This window comes from Ovis canadensis, chromosome 3, assembly GCF_042477335.2.
Source record: "Ovis canadensis isolate MfBH-ARS-UI-01 breed Bighorn chromosome 3, ARS-UI_OviCan_v2, whole genome shotgun sequence".
NCBI lineage: Eukaryota > Metazoa > Chordata > Mammalia > Artiodactyla > Bovidae > Ovis > Ovis canadensis.
In genome coordinates this window covers 41,842,501-41,857,349 of record NC_091247.1, presented here as the reverse complement: position 1 = coordinate 41,857,349, position 14,849 = coordinate 41,842,501, and the positions used below count along the sequence as shown (strand labels likewise).

General features: G+C 39.1%; 1 protein-coding gene across 5 annotated transcripts in view; it reads left to right on the top strand.

Moving 5' to 3' along the window:
• The window catches only part of MEIS1 (Meis homeobox 1), a 146,115-nt gene that overhangs the window by 125,826 nt on the left and 5,440 nt on the right, over positions 1-14,849 (top strand). The gene's annotated exons all lie outside the window — the stretch shown is intronic.

Here is a 14,849-nt window from a genome sequence, read left to right as displayed (position 1 = left end):
GTTTCGCCCACTGTGTTCAATCAGATGGCTAATACTAGGAAAAATGGAAACTGCTCATGAAGAGTAGGTGTTGGCCCACTGCACCACATGGAAAAACCCTGCCCCTTCTACCAGACTAGGACCCTGAGTCTAGGTGAGAAGAGAAACAGGAATGGGTGGGTTGTAGGAAGATGGATCAGAAAGTCCAAACACTGTTTTGTGTATCTGCTGTTTCTCCTCCAACCAACATTCAAAGCCAGTCTCTGAGCTTTTCAGGACAAGAGTGTGACGTCTGGAGCTTAGAGTTAGTATGCCTGAGGATGCTTTCAGGACCACTTAGGGTTGGGGTTCAAGCAAGGCACAGAGAAGAGTGAGCTGGGAGACTGATTCCATCATGAACCTAGTGTTCCTCCACATCCCTTCCAAGGCAGTGAAACAAGTGGCTTGGTGCTTGACCTTGAACATGGTGTGGAGGTCAGCAGGACTTGGTGCAAGTCCTAGCTAAGCAGGAACTCCTGGGGTGTCACCCAGCCAGCAGAGAGTGATTAACCACTGGGTCATTAACCATCAAGCACTGTGCTTGGAGCTGACTCCCTTGCAGAGAGTGTGGGAAATGAGGGGCTGAGAGGCACCCTGGTCAAGGAGAAAAGCTCCAGCATCCACAGGTGGCTAAGGGTGCCTCAGATGGTAGAGTCTGCCTGCAATGCAGAAGACCTGGATTTGATCCCTGGGTCAGAAGATGCCCCGTAGGAGGAAATGGCAACCCCTCCAGTATTCTTGCCTGGAGAATTTCATGGATAGTGGAGCCTGGCGGGCTACAGTCCCTGGGGTCACAAAAAGTCAGACACGACTGAGCAACTAACACACAAGGGACAAATTCCCATGGAAGCCTCATGACAACACACCATTTACATAGAGGGAGTCAGGGAAGGGAATATGCAGGGGAAAGAACATTTGGAGTCCAAACATGTCATCTGCCGTCCCCACTCCTCACCAATTTAGATGCATGTCCTTGATCAACTCCCTTTGTCTCCCTGGGCAACAGCTTCCTCTACCTTAAATGGATGGGTAGGGCTGAGGAATTGGTGGGACTCTAAGCCTCTTCCAGCCCTAATATTCTAGACAGTGTAAAAAAGTGAACAGAAGCAAGGTGAATGACACATTTTTATTCCCATTTTACATTAGAAGTGAAAACACACACACACACACACACACACACACAACAGGGCCTTTGATAAACAGATGAAAAGGATTATTCATTAAAAAGTTGTTACTTTTCTTCGTCTTAAATAAGCAAATCTAGCCCTTAAAATAAAAACTAGATGAAATTAAACATTATCGCAAGACATGGAAAACATGCATGCTGTCACTTTTGGATTCATAATTAAGATAAATCAGTTGATTTTAGCAGTGCGCTCTGAGTCTGTGAAGGGCATGACAGATAATAGGCTTGGAATTTCTGAAGTTATTGTACAGTAAAATTTGTTTTTTCCTCAGGCATTCAATCTTTTTTCTCCAGTGATTTTGTACATGACAAACTTTTTAGTGGGTGCATTAATAATTATAAGTAATGGGTTGTCAGGTGTCAGTTAGATAAGATTAAAAGACTATTTAAGCATTATCCATTTGCTGCTTTGCATGCGTTTTATAGGTCAAGAGAAATAACTTTTTGAATTGTGGTTGTTTGCACATGCTGGGTTTTCCTCCCTCTCCCTCACTCCCTCTCTCTCTCTCTCTCTCTCTCTCTCTCTCTCCCCCCCTCTCCCTCTCTCTCTCTCTCTCTCTCTCTCTCTCTCTCTCTCTCTCTCTCTCTCTCTCTCGTTTGGCTCTGCTCCAGAAGTACTTGCAAGAACTGTATTACATTACATAAACCCTGCGTGTAGGAGCAGATTCCAAACTCACACTGTGTGAATCAAGGGGACACATGTCTCGGCTGACTTCTGTAAACTTCTTTTAGTTTTGAAAATGTTACTCTTTTTCTTCTCAAAGGAAACTTTGTCAGGGGAAGCCTCCTCAGTAGAGGAACTGAAGCTCCCAGCTTGAGGAGTTTCCTAGCAAGTCAGGTTGAGGTCTATTCTTGTCAAATCTGTCTTAAGTGTGTTCACATATAGTTTGCCTTTCTGGTATTTTCTGCTTGCACAGACCTGATCTCCACCTATTTTGTGTCAACAGTTGCCGGGGCTGGTGTTGGGTGATTAACCATTGAGCACTAGGTCCCGGAGCTGTGTCCACAGAGAAGACCCCTCTCCCCTCGCACTTACATCACCCTCTGGCTTCAGGCTGCACCTACAGAAAACAAACAGCATTTCTGAGTGGTTAAAGAGGCAGTCTGAAACAGTAAAAAAAAATGGGGCAAATGTTGCCTCCTTGTTAAATACGACAGTTTTCTCAAAAATGGAGAGGAGGCAGGGGTGCAGGGACGGAAGTGTTTCTGAGGGCGAATGTCGTCTTTGATCTGCATGGCTCTGATAGGCAAATGCCTGGAGCTTTGTGTAGACACTTGGGGTGTTTTTTCTTTTTTTAACTTTTTAAGGGGCAAGAGAACATTAAAGAAAAATCTTACAAAAACACGCCAACAACATGGATGTTTGTAACTTTGGCAAATACAGGACTGTCCCACTCCATGCCCTCATGGTCTTTGGGTATTTTCCTCCTGATTTTATTTCCATTCTTATGAGGTCTTTAAGCCTGACCAATTAATGTGGGAAATAATGAACTCTGTTGGGCTCTAGACACCTGAACAATAACAAATAAGCAAAAATACCTTAATCGGTTCCCATCTTTGAAAACTCCTTTTCCCTTTTACCCTCTTAACCAGTGTGGCGGAAGGACCTAAAGCCTCGTAAGATTAGATCCTGTCGCTGAAGAAGGAAAAAAGTACTTCCTTTTGCAAATACATTAACTCTTTCAGGCCCATGGGAATTATTGGTCTTGGATTCCAAATGTAACTTAGCTCAAAAATGTACTTCCTGTCATAGGAGACGTCTGGCATTCTATTGATTTGGTCACAATTTTTCAAGAATAATATATTGCCAAAGGATGGAATTAAATGCACCATGATTAAAAACATATATCTTTAAGTTTCCAGTATGTTCTACTTTAGGATGCTGATTTGAATGTAAAAGAATAGTTTTGAGGATTGTTGTCTAGTTGAAGGGTTTTGTTGGCCTGTATCACTAGAACATCTGCTACGGTTGACTTTATTTGATCCCTAGTTTGAGTCAGAATTCATACGTCCTTGGAAAGGGTAGGGAGTAGGAAATGTTGTAAAGCTAATGGAAAGAATTGTATGGATCCAAAGATGTTAGGTCTCAGCCCCCACGACTGGTCACCTGGCAGGACAGAATGGACAGGACAGAATGTGTACAGAATGGACAGTGCGATGGGTTATGGCTAGGATCCCCATCCTCAAGGCCAAGTAGCGGCTGGAGGGCGTAGCCAGAAAGGACAGATCAGAATCATTCTGAGTGAATGTAGTATAAAAAAGCATCTTGAGAATTAACTTCATTTTTGCCATGCTATTTCTCCTGAAATAGTAAGTTAACAAAGAGATAGGAGATTTTGAAGTTTATCAAAGGGAGGATGGATTAAAATTTTAGAAACACTGCAACAGAATGACAGAGTCCAAGTCCGGATAGGATTGTAGCATCCTTTGACAGTTGAGGCTCAGGGCCTTACAATGTTACATTCTTAATTAGAGGCGAGGAGGGGGCTGTCTCCTGGTTCAGTGTCTCTTGCAGTCCACCATTATGTATTTTTGTTTTTAATTAGTTGATATATTTTTTTTTTTTTTGGCTGTGTTGGGTCTTTGTCACTGTGCACAGCCTTTCTAGATTGCAGCAAGCAGAGACTACTCTTTAGTTTTGTATCAGCCTTCTCACTGTGGTAACTTCTCTTACTGCAGAGCATGGGTTCAGCAGTTGTGGCACAGGGCCCAGTTGTCCTGTGGCATGTGGGATCTTCCCAGATCAGGGACTGAACCAGTGTCCCCTGCATTGGCAGATGGATTCTTTACCCCTGAGCCATGAAGGAAGTCCTATTATGTATTTTTAAGAGCTTTATTGAGATATAATTCACATACTATGCAATTTACTTATTTAAAGTGGTTCAGTGGTTTTAAGTATAGTCACAGATATGTGCAACCATCCTCAGAGTCCATTTGAGAGCAATTTCACCACCTCAAAAAGAAACCCTCTACCCCTCACCCTCCATACTTCCATCCCCAACTCTGTCACAGATCTACTTTCTGTTCCTATGGTGATTTTAGTCACTAAATTTGTGTCTGACTTTTATGACCCCATGGACTGTAGCCCGCCAGACTCCTCCGTCCATGGGTTGCCTATTCTGGACAGTTCATATAAATGTGATCAGGATACCTCTGGTCTTTTATGACTGGTTTCCTTCACTCAGCATTATGTTTTCAAGTTTCACTTACTTTGAAGCATGTGCCATACTCTATTCCTGTTTATGACTGAATAATGTTTCATTGTATGGATATACCACATTTTCTTTATTCGTTCATTCATCGATGGACATTTGGGTTGTTTCCATCTTTTGCTGGCCTAAGAATTTGTTTATAAGCTTTTGCACCATTAGATATTTTGAGAATCATGACAGTATCCTCAGCAAACCTGCCTTAGGTTTCACAGTTGGCCAAGCACTTTCCATAAACACTCACCCATTTGATCATCACAGTTCCAGCACCTAAATGCTGCTATAATCTCAGAACCAGGAAGTGGCAGATTTCCTTCTCAGCTGTCATACGCTTTCCATTGGACACTGTTCTCACTCTTCTGCCCTTGGCCAGTGTTTTGACTGTGATAATTAGGAGCAGTGGTGTTCAAAGGAAAGGATGGCAGGTCAGAAGTGAAATGTACATTCTCTGAAGTTTCTCCAATGTGACTTTGATGACCATAAGCATTTTTCAAAGATTTGACAAGTCCTCATTTGAAAGATTTTGTCATATACCTCAACTGAGAGATTTTGCCTTTTCAAGTAGATCTATTTTCATATAAGGACCTTACAGGTTACGTATTGATATACAGTACATAAAGCTTAGGTTTCAAACTTTACTAATTGAAACAGAAGTGAACATTCTAGGGAATAGACAATAGGCCTCTCCATTCAGGTCAAACCTAATCTGTAACCAGGTGAAAAAAGAAATCAAGCTAAATTTTGATATACCTTCCGCATGACTGGAGACTCCAGGCCTGGAAATTTCTTAATTAGTGAAGGCTTGGAGTGTGGAGGCAAATAAAGGAGAGACTCTAGAGAAAGGAAAGAGCTGAAAGATTCTCCAGATTGGCACTAGGATTCTAGAACACCTTATGCGTGCTCGGCTGGTCACTTAACACAAAAGAGTGTCAGTTCTAGTCATTCAGGGGAAATTCTCTTTTGGGAAAAAAAGTGAATATTTGATTACTAGGATAACACATACACCCTGATTCCTTGGGACACTCACAGTTTATGCCTGGTGCCCAGCATAGTTATCAATAACTTTTCTTTACTCCTTTTTTTTTGTTTTTTTTGGCTGTGCTGGATCTTTGTTGTGGTGCGTGGGCTCTGGAGCATGTGGACTTAGTAGGTGTGATGCTCTGATTTGGTTTGCCTTGAGTCATGTGGGATCTTAGGTCCCAAACCAGGAATCAAACCCATGTCCCCTGCATTGGAAGGCAGATTCTTAACCACTGGACCACCAAGGAAGTCCCTAATATCCCTTTACTCTTAAAAGTGTCCCAGCATAGATGATAAATTATCTGGTTATCCTACTTATAATGGAAATTGACAGAACATTAAGATTTGTTTAAATAACTGTGTACTTATTCTGTAATGTTTAAGGGATGTTTAGTAAGATGCAATTTTATTGACTTGTGAATGTGGGAAAATGAGAATTTATATGATTCACCTTAAATAGACACATTTATTTTTCAAAGATATTATACCTAATTTAGGTTTTTGTTAGTAAAAGAGGTTTTGCTGTATTATCCTAGATTATCCTGTTGCTTATACATTTTCTAATAATCACTCTAATTTCACATACTCTTAAGTTAACCGCTTTAAAAATATGTATTAGGTTAAACAAAATCAAATTTGGCAACTTGTCTGTCACTTGTAAGTAAATATTTTATAAATGCTATTTTGTTCTCTATGCTTTAGATGGATACTTACAGTATGTATAACTACTGGCTATTTCTTATGCTAAGTCTAGTGATACATCCCTACAATTCATTCCATTGAGTTTGGGGCCTAAGGCTTTAGTGATCTAGAAGACAGCAAAGGAAATAGAGATCCTCTCCTAAGGGAGCCACCCTTGCTTTGAATTCAGTTCAGATTAAAGGATTTAGCAAACTGAGCTTCTTTTTTTTAAGAGTGAAGAAAATCATTTTCCAATTTGCTTTCAAGGAAAACTTTCTGTAATATATAACCAAGTGATGATGTATTTGCAAGCTATTTCAACTTATAAAGTCCAAAATGATGCTTGGATTTTGTTTTTACTTTGCATTGCAATTTTCAACTAATTAGCGACTTCTTTTTTTCACTAGTTGCTTGGAAGAAAATTTTATATATAATTAACTTTCTCAACCATCTTAGTTTCAGCTTTTTTTAAGAGTAGTTTGACAAATACACCTATCACTTCTAGAGAAGGGGAACCTTTTCAGACCTCTGATGGATGGGCTTATTGTGATTTGAACAAATTCCAATATTATGTTTCTAGAGCAGAAGGAGAGCAAAACACGTGCTTCCTTCTTCCCTCCTGTTCATTCACCTCCCCCAGCCCCAGACACACAGACGATGTATTGCAGTCCTGGAACTGTCGGATCCTGGAGGAGGCTGAGAAACTAGAAGACAGTGCCAAAAACATGATTTCATAAGGTTTGACTTGAGATTGAGTCAACTTTCTTGAGCGTCTAAAAATCATGTTTCATGAAATTTTACTTCACAAAGAAAGGGAGTGTGGAAGGCTTGGACCCTAAAGCCTGCCAGTTACGGATCATTAAATCCAATAAGTAAATGTAAATCTAAAATAGAGAATTCCAACAAAAGATTTTGAAGTCAAATTCTTGTTTTAAAGAACAGAGTGTTATGTGCGAGATAGCTGGAATTCATTCCCTGAAAGGTTTGTTTATAAAACAGGCTTTAAAGTTATTAGGAAATGCTGACTTAAAAACAAACAAAAAAAGAGTCATATATGTGGTTTTCTTTAAATGACTCTGATAAAGTTGAAAGAAATGCTACATAAGAAAATTGATGGAAAAAGAAAGAACAAAATTCTGGAATTCAGCAACTAGTTTCCAAGATGGTAATTTATATTAGCAGCTATTTTACAAGACTTAATTCTGCCCTTAAAAATATTTATAGCAATGAATATAAGTAAAATGAATTATATAGTAATTAAATATTATACTTGCATGTTGTTCATGTTTAATTGAATAAAGAACAGTGCATGGAGAAATCACCAGTACTTAAGAAGGCATGGCATTAATTTTTATTATTAAATATATATGTAAGTATTCTTAAGTATACCTAAATATTAATCAAGATGATATAATTAATACTTTCTTTAATGGATAGTATAGAAGGCATTTTTACTAACATATCCTGTTATTTAATGAAATTTTTTCTTAATAGTCAATAATTTTAGCTTCTTGAGCAAAGAAGGGTATGTATTATAGAATGGCATTTCTCCATACTTAAATGGATACCTACTTTTCTGCTGGCTAGTCACTTATACCTAATTGTCAAGAAGCTTTATGGAGATGACTGAGAGTCATGTCATTGTTTAGAAACCACAGTATTTTGTGAGAATTTTATTTTGATTTCCGTGAATAAGCTGTGGCATGCTAAAATAACAAAAGATGGTCTCCCTTAATCATCAGTGAATAAGTAGGGTGGTAAACACGGGGGAGTAGAATTGAGTAAAGGTGAAAATTACATTTTTGAGAGTAAACAAGTAGTTTTTCCTTCCTTTTGTCAGTATTGCGGAGGACCAAAGGTGCAAGAGTATAGGAATAGGGCAAAGCCATGTAGGAAAATTGCCTGTGAAACTGGGCAAATAAACCTGGTGTTCGGGCCTAAAGGATGTCCACTATGATCTGGCCACCCCTCTGGTTCACACCAAGAGAAGACTAAATATAAGAATCCAGTTTTGTGGAAAGGAACCTGTCAGGGCGTGGAGGATAAACCAGAGGACGAAGGTCAACTTTAGAACGCGGTGCTACCAGAACTGGCTCAGAAAACTATTCAGGTATCCAAAGATGAAGAGTAAAGGAGATAGGTGGAATTAACAGAAGCGGGGAGAAAAAGTCCAATAATAAATAAACATTTAAGGGCAGAGACAAGAAAGAATAGAGCAAAACTTCCTGTATTTCTTTTTAGCATAACTCAGGGTTCGTCTTCTATTCTTCTCGTCTGATTCCTATTTTTTTAAAAATGCAGATGGTAAAGCTCAGTTTTTAGATGATCCCATGTCTCAGATATTTAAGACTTTTGCTCCCCTTTCAACCTCCTACTGCCCCCTTAATAGGACTTGAGTTCTAAACAAATAACTAGGTAAAAAGAAATACACCTCTGTTTATTTTGACATGGAATAAAGCTCTAAAGCCAATCCATTATGTTCCTTTCCTTTGTAAAAAAGGAGACCATTTGGTCACAGGAAGAAATTCTAATCCATGATTCCATGAAAAAAGGAAATTTAAGAATTCTTTCTCTAACTCAGTTTTCAACCACCTACAAGGTGTCCAGTTCTTAGTACTTCACAAAAGAAGACTGTTTTCAAAGTAAAATGGAATTTTTAAAAACATATACCTTGATGTTTGGAATGAAATGTGGAAATGCAAACAGGATGTTTCTCAACCTTAAAGGATACTTAACTAAAAGGAGTACTTTGTAAAATGCCCAATCTGTGGCAAATTTGAGCATCATTCTATTAAGCTAAGGTGTGAAACTATTTTAATGAGTAAGAAAAGCAAACTGTCCTGTTATTATATTCCTGACATTATACATCTGAGTTTTAAGGATTGTAATGCCTGGACATCAATATAAAATTCTAAAAGTTTCTTTTACATCTTTAAACAAATAAGCTTTTTAAAAGTCACCTTATCAATATGGAAAATTCCAAAGATTGTGTGTATTTCATGGATATATTTCATCTTAAACTATTTTATGGGTATTGAAGAATGTGTTTTTTATTGTACATTCAGATTCGAATTTTTGTCATCCTCTTCTTTATTTCTCTTCAAAAACATTGTTTCTTCTTTATGTTCAAGCTCTAATGTATATTTATGTATTCGTACATATGAGTTTAAAATAACTATTTTACTAATGCTTCTTAAAATGACAGTGTTTTAGAAGGGAATATGTTCATATGAGTTTACATAAAACCCAAAGATCTTTTTTTGGTTCTTGGTGTTTAGAAGATTCTTGGTAATTTAGAATATTCCACAATGGAAAGTAAAGCATTCTTTCACAAAAGCAGGGAGGATGAGATGCAAGGTCAAAGGGCATTTTGGAAACAAACAGCTGGACCAGTTTATTTAAACAGATACAGGGATGGGGGAACTGACCTCTGTTTGACTTATAGTGGGAGGAGCAAGTATGTCATTTTATTACTTTGCCCAGAAGGAAAATGTTTTCCTATCTGAATTCAACCCAAGCCATCTAAACACATGACCTTGCTGTATATAGCTAATTCCAAAGAGAATACATATAAGACATTTGACGAAAATCATAAAATACACTAAATAGAGTTGAATGTCGGAATGGTTTTAGAATTGAAAAGGTGGTATTGTTTTTAAAAATAAAATATTTTGCTATTTATTCAGTTATTTTCAGATAAAGATATCTACCATGACCCCAGATAATACTATGTATTTCATATAAATATAGGAATTATAATTCAGTAGGATTCTGAGAGTTTATTATGCCCTACATGTACTGATAATATCCATCATATTGAAACAAATATTGTTTTTAATTAAAGTTTACAAAAGTGAGGCCTTCCAAGTATACCTACTAATGTGGTCAAAAAGTTTGGATAAAGTGATGTGTCCTTAGGTTTTCAAGGTTTTAAAATTTTTAGTTAATGAAAGGATTCCTGCCTTTATACCTACATATCCTTTAGGTAGCCCACATCTGTGTTGTGAATAACAACAAATGGTTATTGCCACCCAAAGAGAAGCAACTAGCATCCTATACCTGGGGCCCTTAACTAAGAGGCTGGGGTGAGATGTTTGCTCTCTCCATGGGAACCTGAGGAGGCCTGAAGTTGCTGCATTTAGTGTTGCTCACAGAGGCATGTAGAGAGACTCAGCATTTTGAGCAGAGAGTGGCCCAAGGGGTGAGTGGACTCAAAATCCTAGAACTCACATTCTAGAAGGAACTTGTTAGGAATCACGGATGTTTAACCTACGGAGAAGAGGGGAGACCTATGGGGCACAGTGGCTGTAGTTCTAATGTTTGAAAGGCTATCTGAAGAAATGAGATTAGAATTGTTTAAATTACCCCAAGAAGTTGTCCTGGTGAAAGGATTTTAGATCAGGTAAGACAGAACTTTCTAACAGTTATTGTGTCTGTAGAGGAAGTGGGCTCTCTGATAAGGTAACCAGTGCTGTATTAGAAATAGTCCAGCACCCAGAGAACAGACTTGTGGTTGCCAAGGAAAGGGCTGGTGGGGGGGTGGGGGAGTGGGGAAGGGATGAACTGGGAGTTTGGGGTTAGCAGATGCAAACTAGCATATATATAATAGATAACCAAGAAGGTCCTACTATATAGCTCAGGGAACCATATTCAATATCCTGGGGTAAACCATAATGGAAAAGAATATGAAGCAGAATGAGTATATGTGTATAACTGAGTCACTTTTCTGTGCAGCAGAAATTAATGCAACATTGTAAACCAACTATGCTTGAACAAACTAAATTAAAAAAAAAAAAAAACAATCTAGCAGAGGCTACCCATCAACCTGGTAGGGATATCAGAGAGAGGGGATTCGTGTCACTGACCAAGCTAGGTGATGATCAAACCTGATAGGTGGCTTTTCCGGTCCCATGGGTTAACTGTCATGGATTCAGACCTGAGATGGTTATCATGAACTGGTCTTTGGAAATCTGAATGTATGAGTTTGAAGGAGGCAAGTTTTGGAATATAGATAACCCAATTTGCTGAGTCTTCTTCAGTTCAGTTCAGTTCAGTCACTCAGTCGTGTCCAACTCTTTGTGACCCCATGAATCGCAGCATGCCAGGCCTCCCTGTCCATCACCAACTCCCGAGTTCACTCAGACTCACGTCCATCGAGTCAGTGATGCCATCCAGCCATCTCATCCTCTGTTGTCCTCTTCTCCTCCTGCCCCCAACCCCTCCCAGCATCAGAGTCTTTTCCAATGAATCAACTGAGGTGGCCAAAGTACTGGAGTTTCAGCTTCAGCATCATTCCCTCCAAAGAAATCCCAGGGCTGATCTCCTTCAGAATGGACTGGTTGGATCTCCTTGCAGTCCAAGGGACTCTCAAGAGTCTTCTCCAACACCACAGTTCAAAAGCATCAATTCTTCGGCGCTCAGCTTTCTTCACAGTCCAACTCTCACATCCATACATGACCACTGGGAAAACTATAGCCTTGACTAGATGGACCTTTGTTGGCAAAGTAATGTCTCTGCTTTTGAATATGCTGTCTAGTTTGGTCATAACTTTTCTTCCAAGGAGTAAGTGTCTTTTAATTTCATGGCTGCAATCACCATCTGCAGTAATTTTGGAGCCCCCCAAAATAAAGTCTGACACTGTTTCCACTGTTTCCCCATCTATCTCCCGTGAAGTGTTGGGACCAGATGCCATGATCTTCATTTTCTGAATGTTGAGCTTTAAGCCAACTTTTTCACTCTCCTCTTTCACTTTCATCAAGAGGCTTTTTAGCTCCTCTTCACTTTCTGCCATAAGGGTGGTGTCATCTGCATATCTGAGGTGATTGATATTTCTCCCAGCAATCTTGATTCCAGATTGTGCTTTCTCCAGCCCAGCATTTCTCATGATGTACTCTGCATAGAAGTTAAATAAGCAGGCTGACAATATACAGCCTTGACTTGACGTACTCCTTTTCCTATTTGGAACCAGTCTGTTGTTCCATGTCCAGTTCTAACTGTTGCTTCCTGACCTGCATATAGGTTTCTCAAGAGGCAGATCAGGTGGTCTGGCATTCCCATCTCTTTCAGAATTTTCCACAGTTGATTGTGATCCACACAGTCAAAGGCTTTGGCATAGTCAATAAAGCAGAAATAGATGTTTTTCTGGAACTCTTGCTTTTTCAATGATCCAGTGGACATTGGCAATTTGATCTCTGGTTTCTCTGCCTTTTCTAAAACCAGCTTGAACATCTGGAAGTTCATGGTTCACGTATTGCTGAAGCTTGGCTTCTTAGGCATAGCTTTTTTTTTTTCTTTTTTTGGTCTTTATACACAAATAGTACAGTCATCAAAATCCCGAAGTCCGCAAAATGTTGTCATCCTTATTCCTGGACTCAACAGTGAGGTTGTTGCCACTAGTGACTGGCTCAAATCAGCTCATGTTTAGATATCTAGTCCAGAATACTCTAGATGGGTGGCACAGTAGTGGCCATGCTCTGGTCAGGACATTGTGGTGGTGAGGGGGGTATGCTTGCTACCGTTTGCCAAATTATTAACATCTCTTGGGTTACATGTAACCTCAAATAAGTCACTTAATTTCTCAGAGCCTTGGCTTCTCATCTGTTAAAAAAAGACTCTTATTTTTAGATAAGTAATATATATTCATAAAATATTATGTTTTTAAAAGAACTTGAAAAAAGTTGTCAGAGTTCCTTTCAAGAGAATGCAGATTTTGAATAATACCATAGATAAAGAGGCATTTTTGCTCGCTTACCTATGTTAGTTACTATGAAAATTACTTTTGGTATATGCAGAATATTAATATTAAATAATTTTCTGATTGGTCATGCAGTGAAGGCAGCTAATGAAAAAGCAGATTTTTTTTTCATTTTAATTGGTTATTTCACATGGTGTTTGCGCTACACCTGTGCTTATAATGAGAATGGAGAATTAATCTAACCTTCTGCTCACATGATTCCAATTTTCATGGTTTATACAAGATAATGATAACCTGATTTGCAACACAATTTGTTGTAGATCTGTGTTTTAAATATTTTTATTAGAAGTTTGGAGACTTCATATATGAGAACCAACTTAATATATGTTGTCAATAAGAGTTAACGCTAACCAATGTCTTTTTAGTTGGATTCCAGTTTCACTCGTTATTTTAATTACTTCTAAGATAAAGAACATAAGGATATAAGATGTTGAGAATCTTAAAGTGTCATGAAGTATGCATTTTTTAATTTAAAAACCCTATGTCTGCCTGTTTGAAAGTGAAAGTGAAAAGTGAGAGTTGCTCAGTTGTGTCCAACTCTTTGAGACCCCATGGACTATAGAGTCCATGGAGTTCTCCAGGCCAGAATACTGGAGTGGGTAGCCTTTCCCTTCTCCAGGGGATCTTCCTAACCCAGGGATCGAACCCAGGTCTCCCACATTGCAGGTGGATTATTTACCAGCTGAGCCACAAAGGAAGCCTGTCTGTTTAATGGCTTGTATTTTAGGAACTGTTTTCCTTCCTGAAGTGGGCAGACTTACCAACTAAGATTCATGCTGGAATGGAGGTCCTTTATGTATGTTTTTTTTAAGTTTGTGGCAGCACTACATACCATGTGGGCTCTTGGTTCCCCAACCAGGAATCAAAATCACATCCCCTGCATTGGAAGTGCAGAGTCTTAACCACTGGACTGCCAGGGAAGACCCTAGACTGTGGGTCCTTTAATTAAAACAGCACAGTGTTAAAAATCTTCATTGCGTTTTTTTATGTGATACTCATGTTGGATATGAACTTCCCAGGTAGCTCAGTGGTAAAGAATCTGCCTTCATTACAGGAGACGTGGATTCAATCCTTGGGTCAGGAAGATCCCCTGGAGAAGGAAATGGCAACCCACTTCGGTATTCTTGCCTGGGAAATCCCATGGACAGAGGAGCCTGGGTGGGCTACAGTCCATGAGTCCTCAAAGAGTCAGACATGACTTAGCAACTGAGTACGCACACGTTTGATATACTCAAATCTGAGTTGAGAACTAAAAGCAGTGTACTATTTCAGAATCTAATATGTCCGATTCATTTTATGTATTTGATGTGAAATGCTTAGTATTACAGGGTGCAAAAAGCTCTTAAGAGAGAAATTTCATGAGCATAGCTTTGGAGAACGTGTACTAACCACCTGTTAAAATTTTCAGTGACTAGCCACTTTTTTAGGGGCTACAAAAATTGTAAAAAGAAATCTTATTAAGACACTTAAGTGTCTTCAAGATTTTTTTATTATACGTGTTCAGGAGTAGCTGGAGAAAGCAATATTTAAGTTCAATTACTGTACAGCCATGACCTTGCCTTGACCTCAGACTTGGCATGAGCAGTGCACGCATGCACGCGCGCGTGGGTGCACACACACACACACACAAAGCCACCCAAGAATTCTCTACCAGGAATGCATTTCTCTGAAGTCCCCAGCAGTGTGAGTTAGTGGTGATAAACTCCAGACATTTTTTCATTTGATGGTGTGCTGCCATCCTGGTTCATTATCTTAATAGTGGGCATTAAAATAGAATTAGGTTTGCAAGAGGTAGGGAAGGTTTTGATAAAAATTGTAAAAAAGAAGTCAGAGAACAGAAGATTGAAATGTCACTAATTAGGAGAGGGAACAGATGCCCTTATGACCATCTCTCTTGCAACACCAAATTTCCCCTCTTGCAGTTGAAAAGAATGGTAGCCAGTATTGTTTCCTGAAAACTCTGCTAATTCCCCTATGAAAA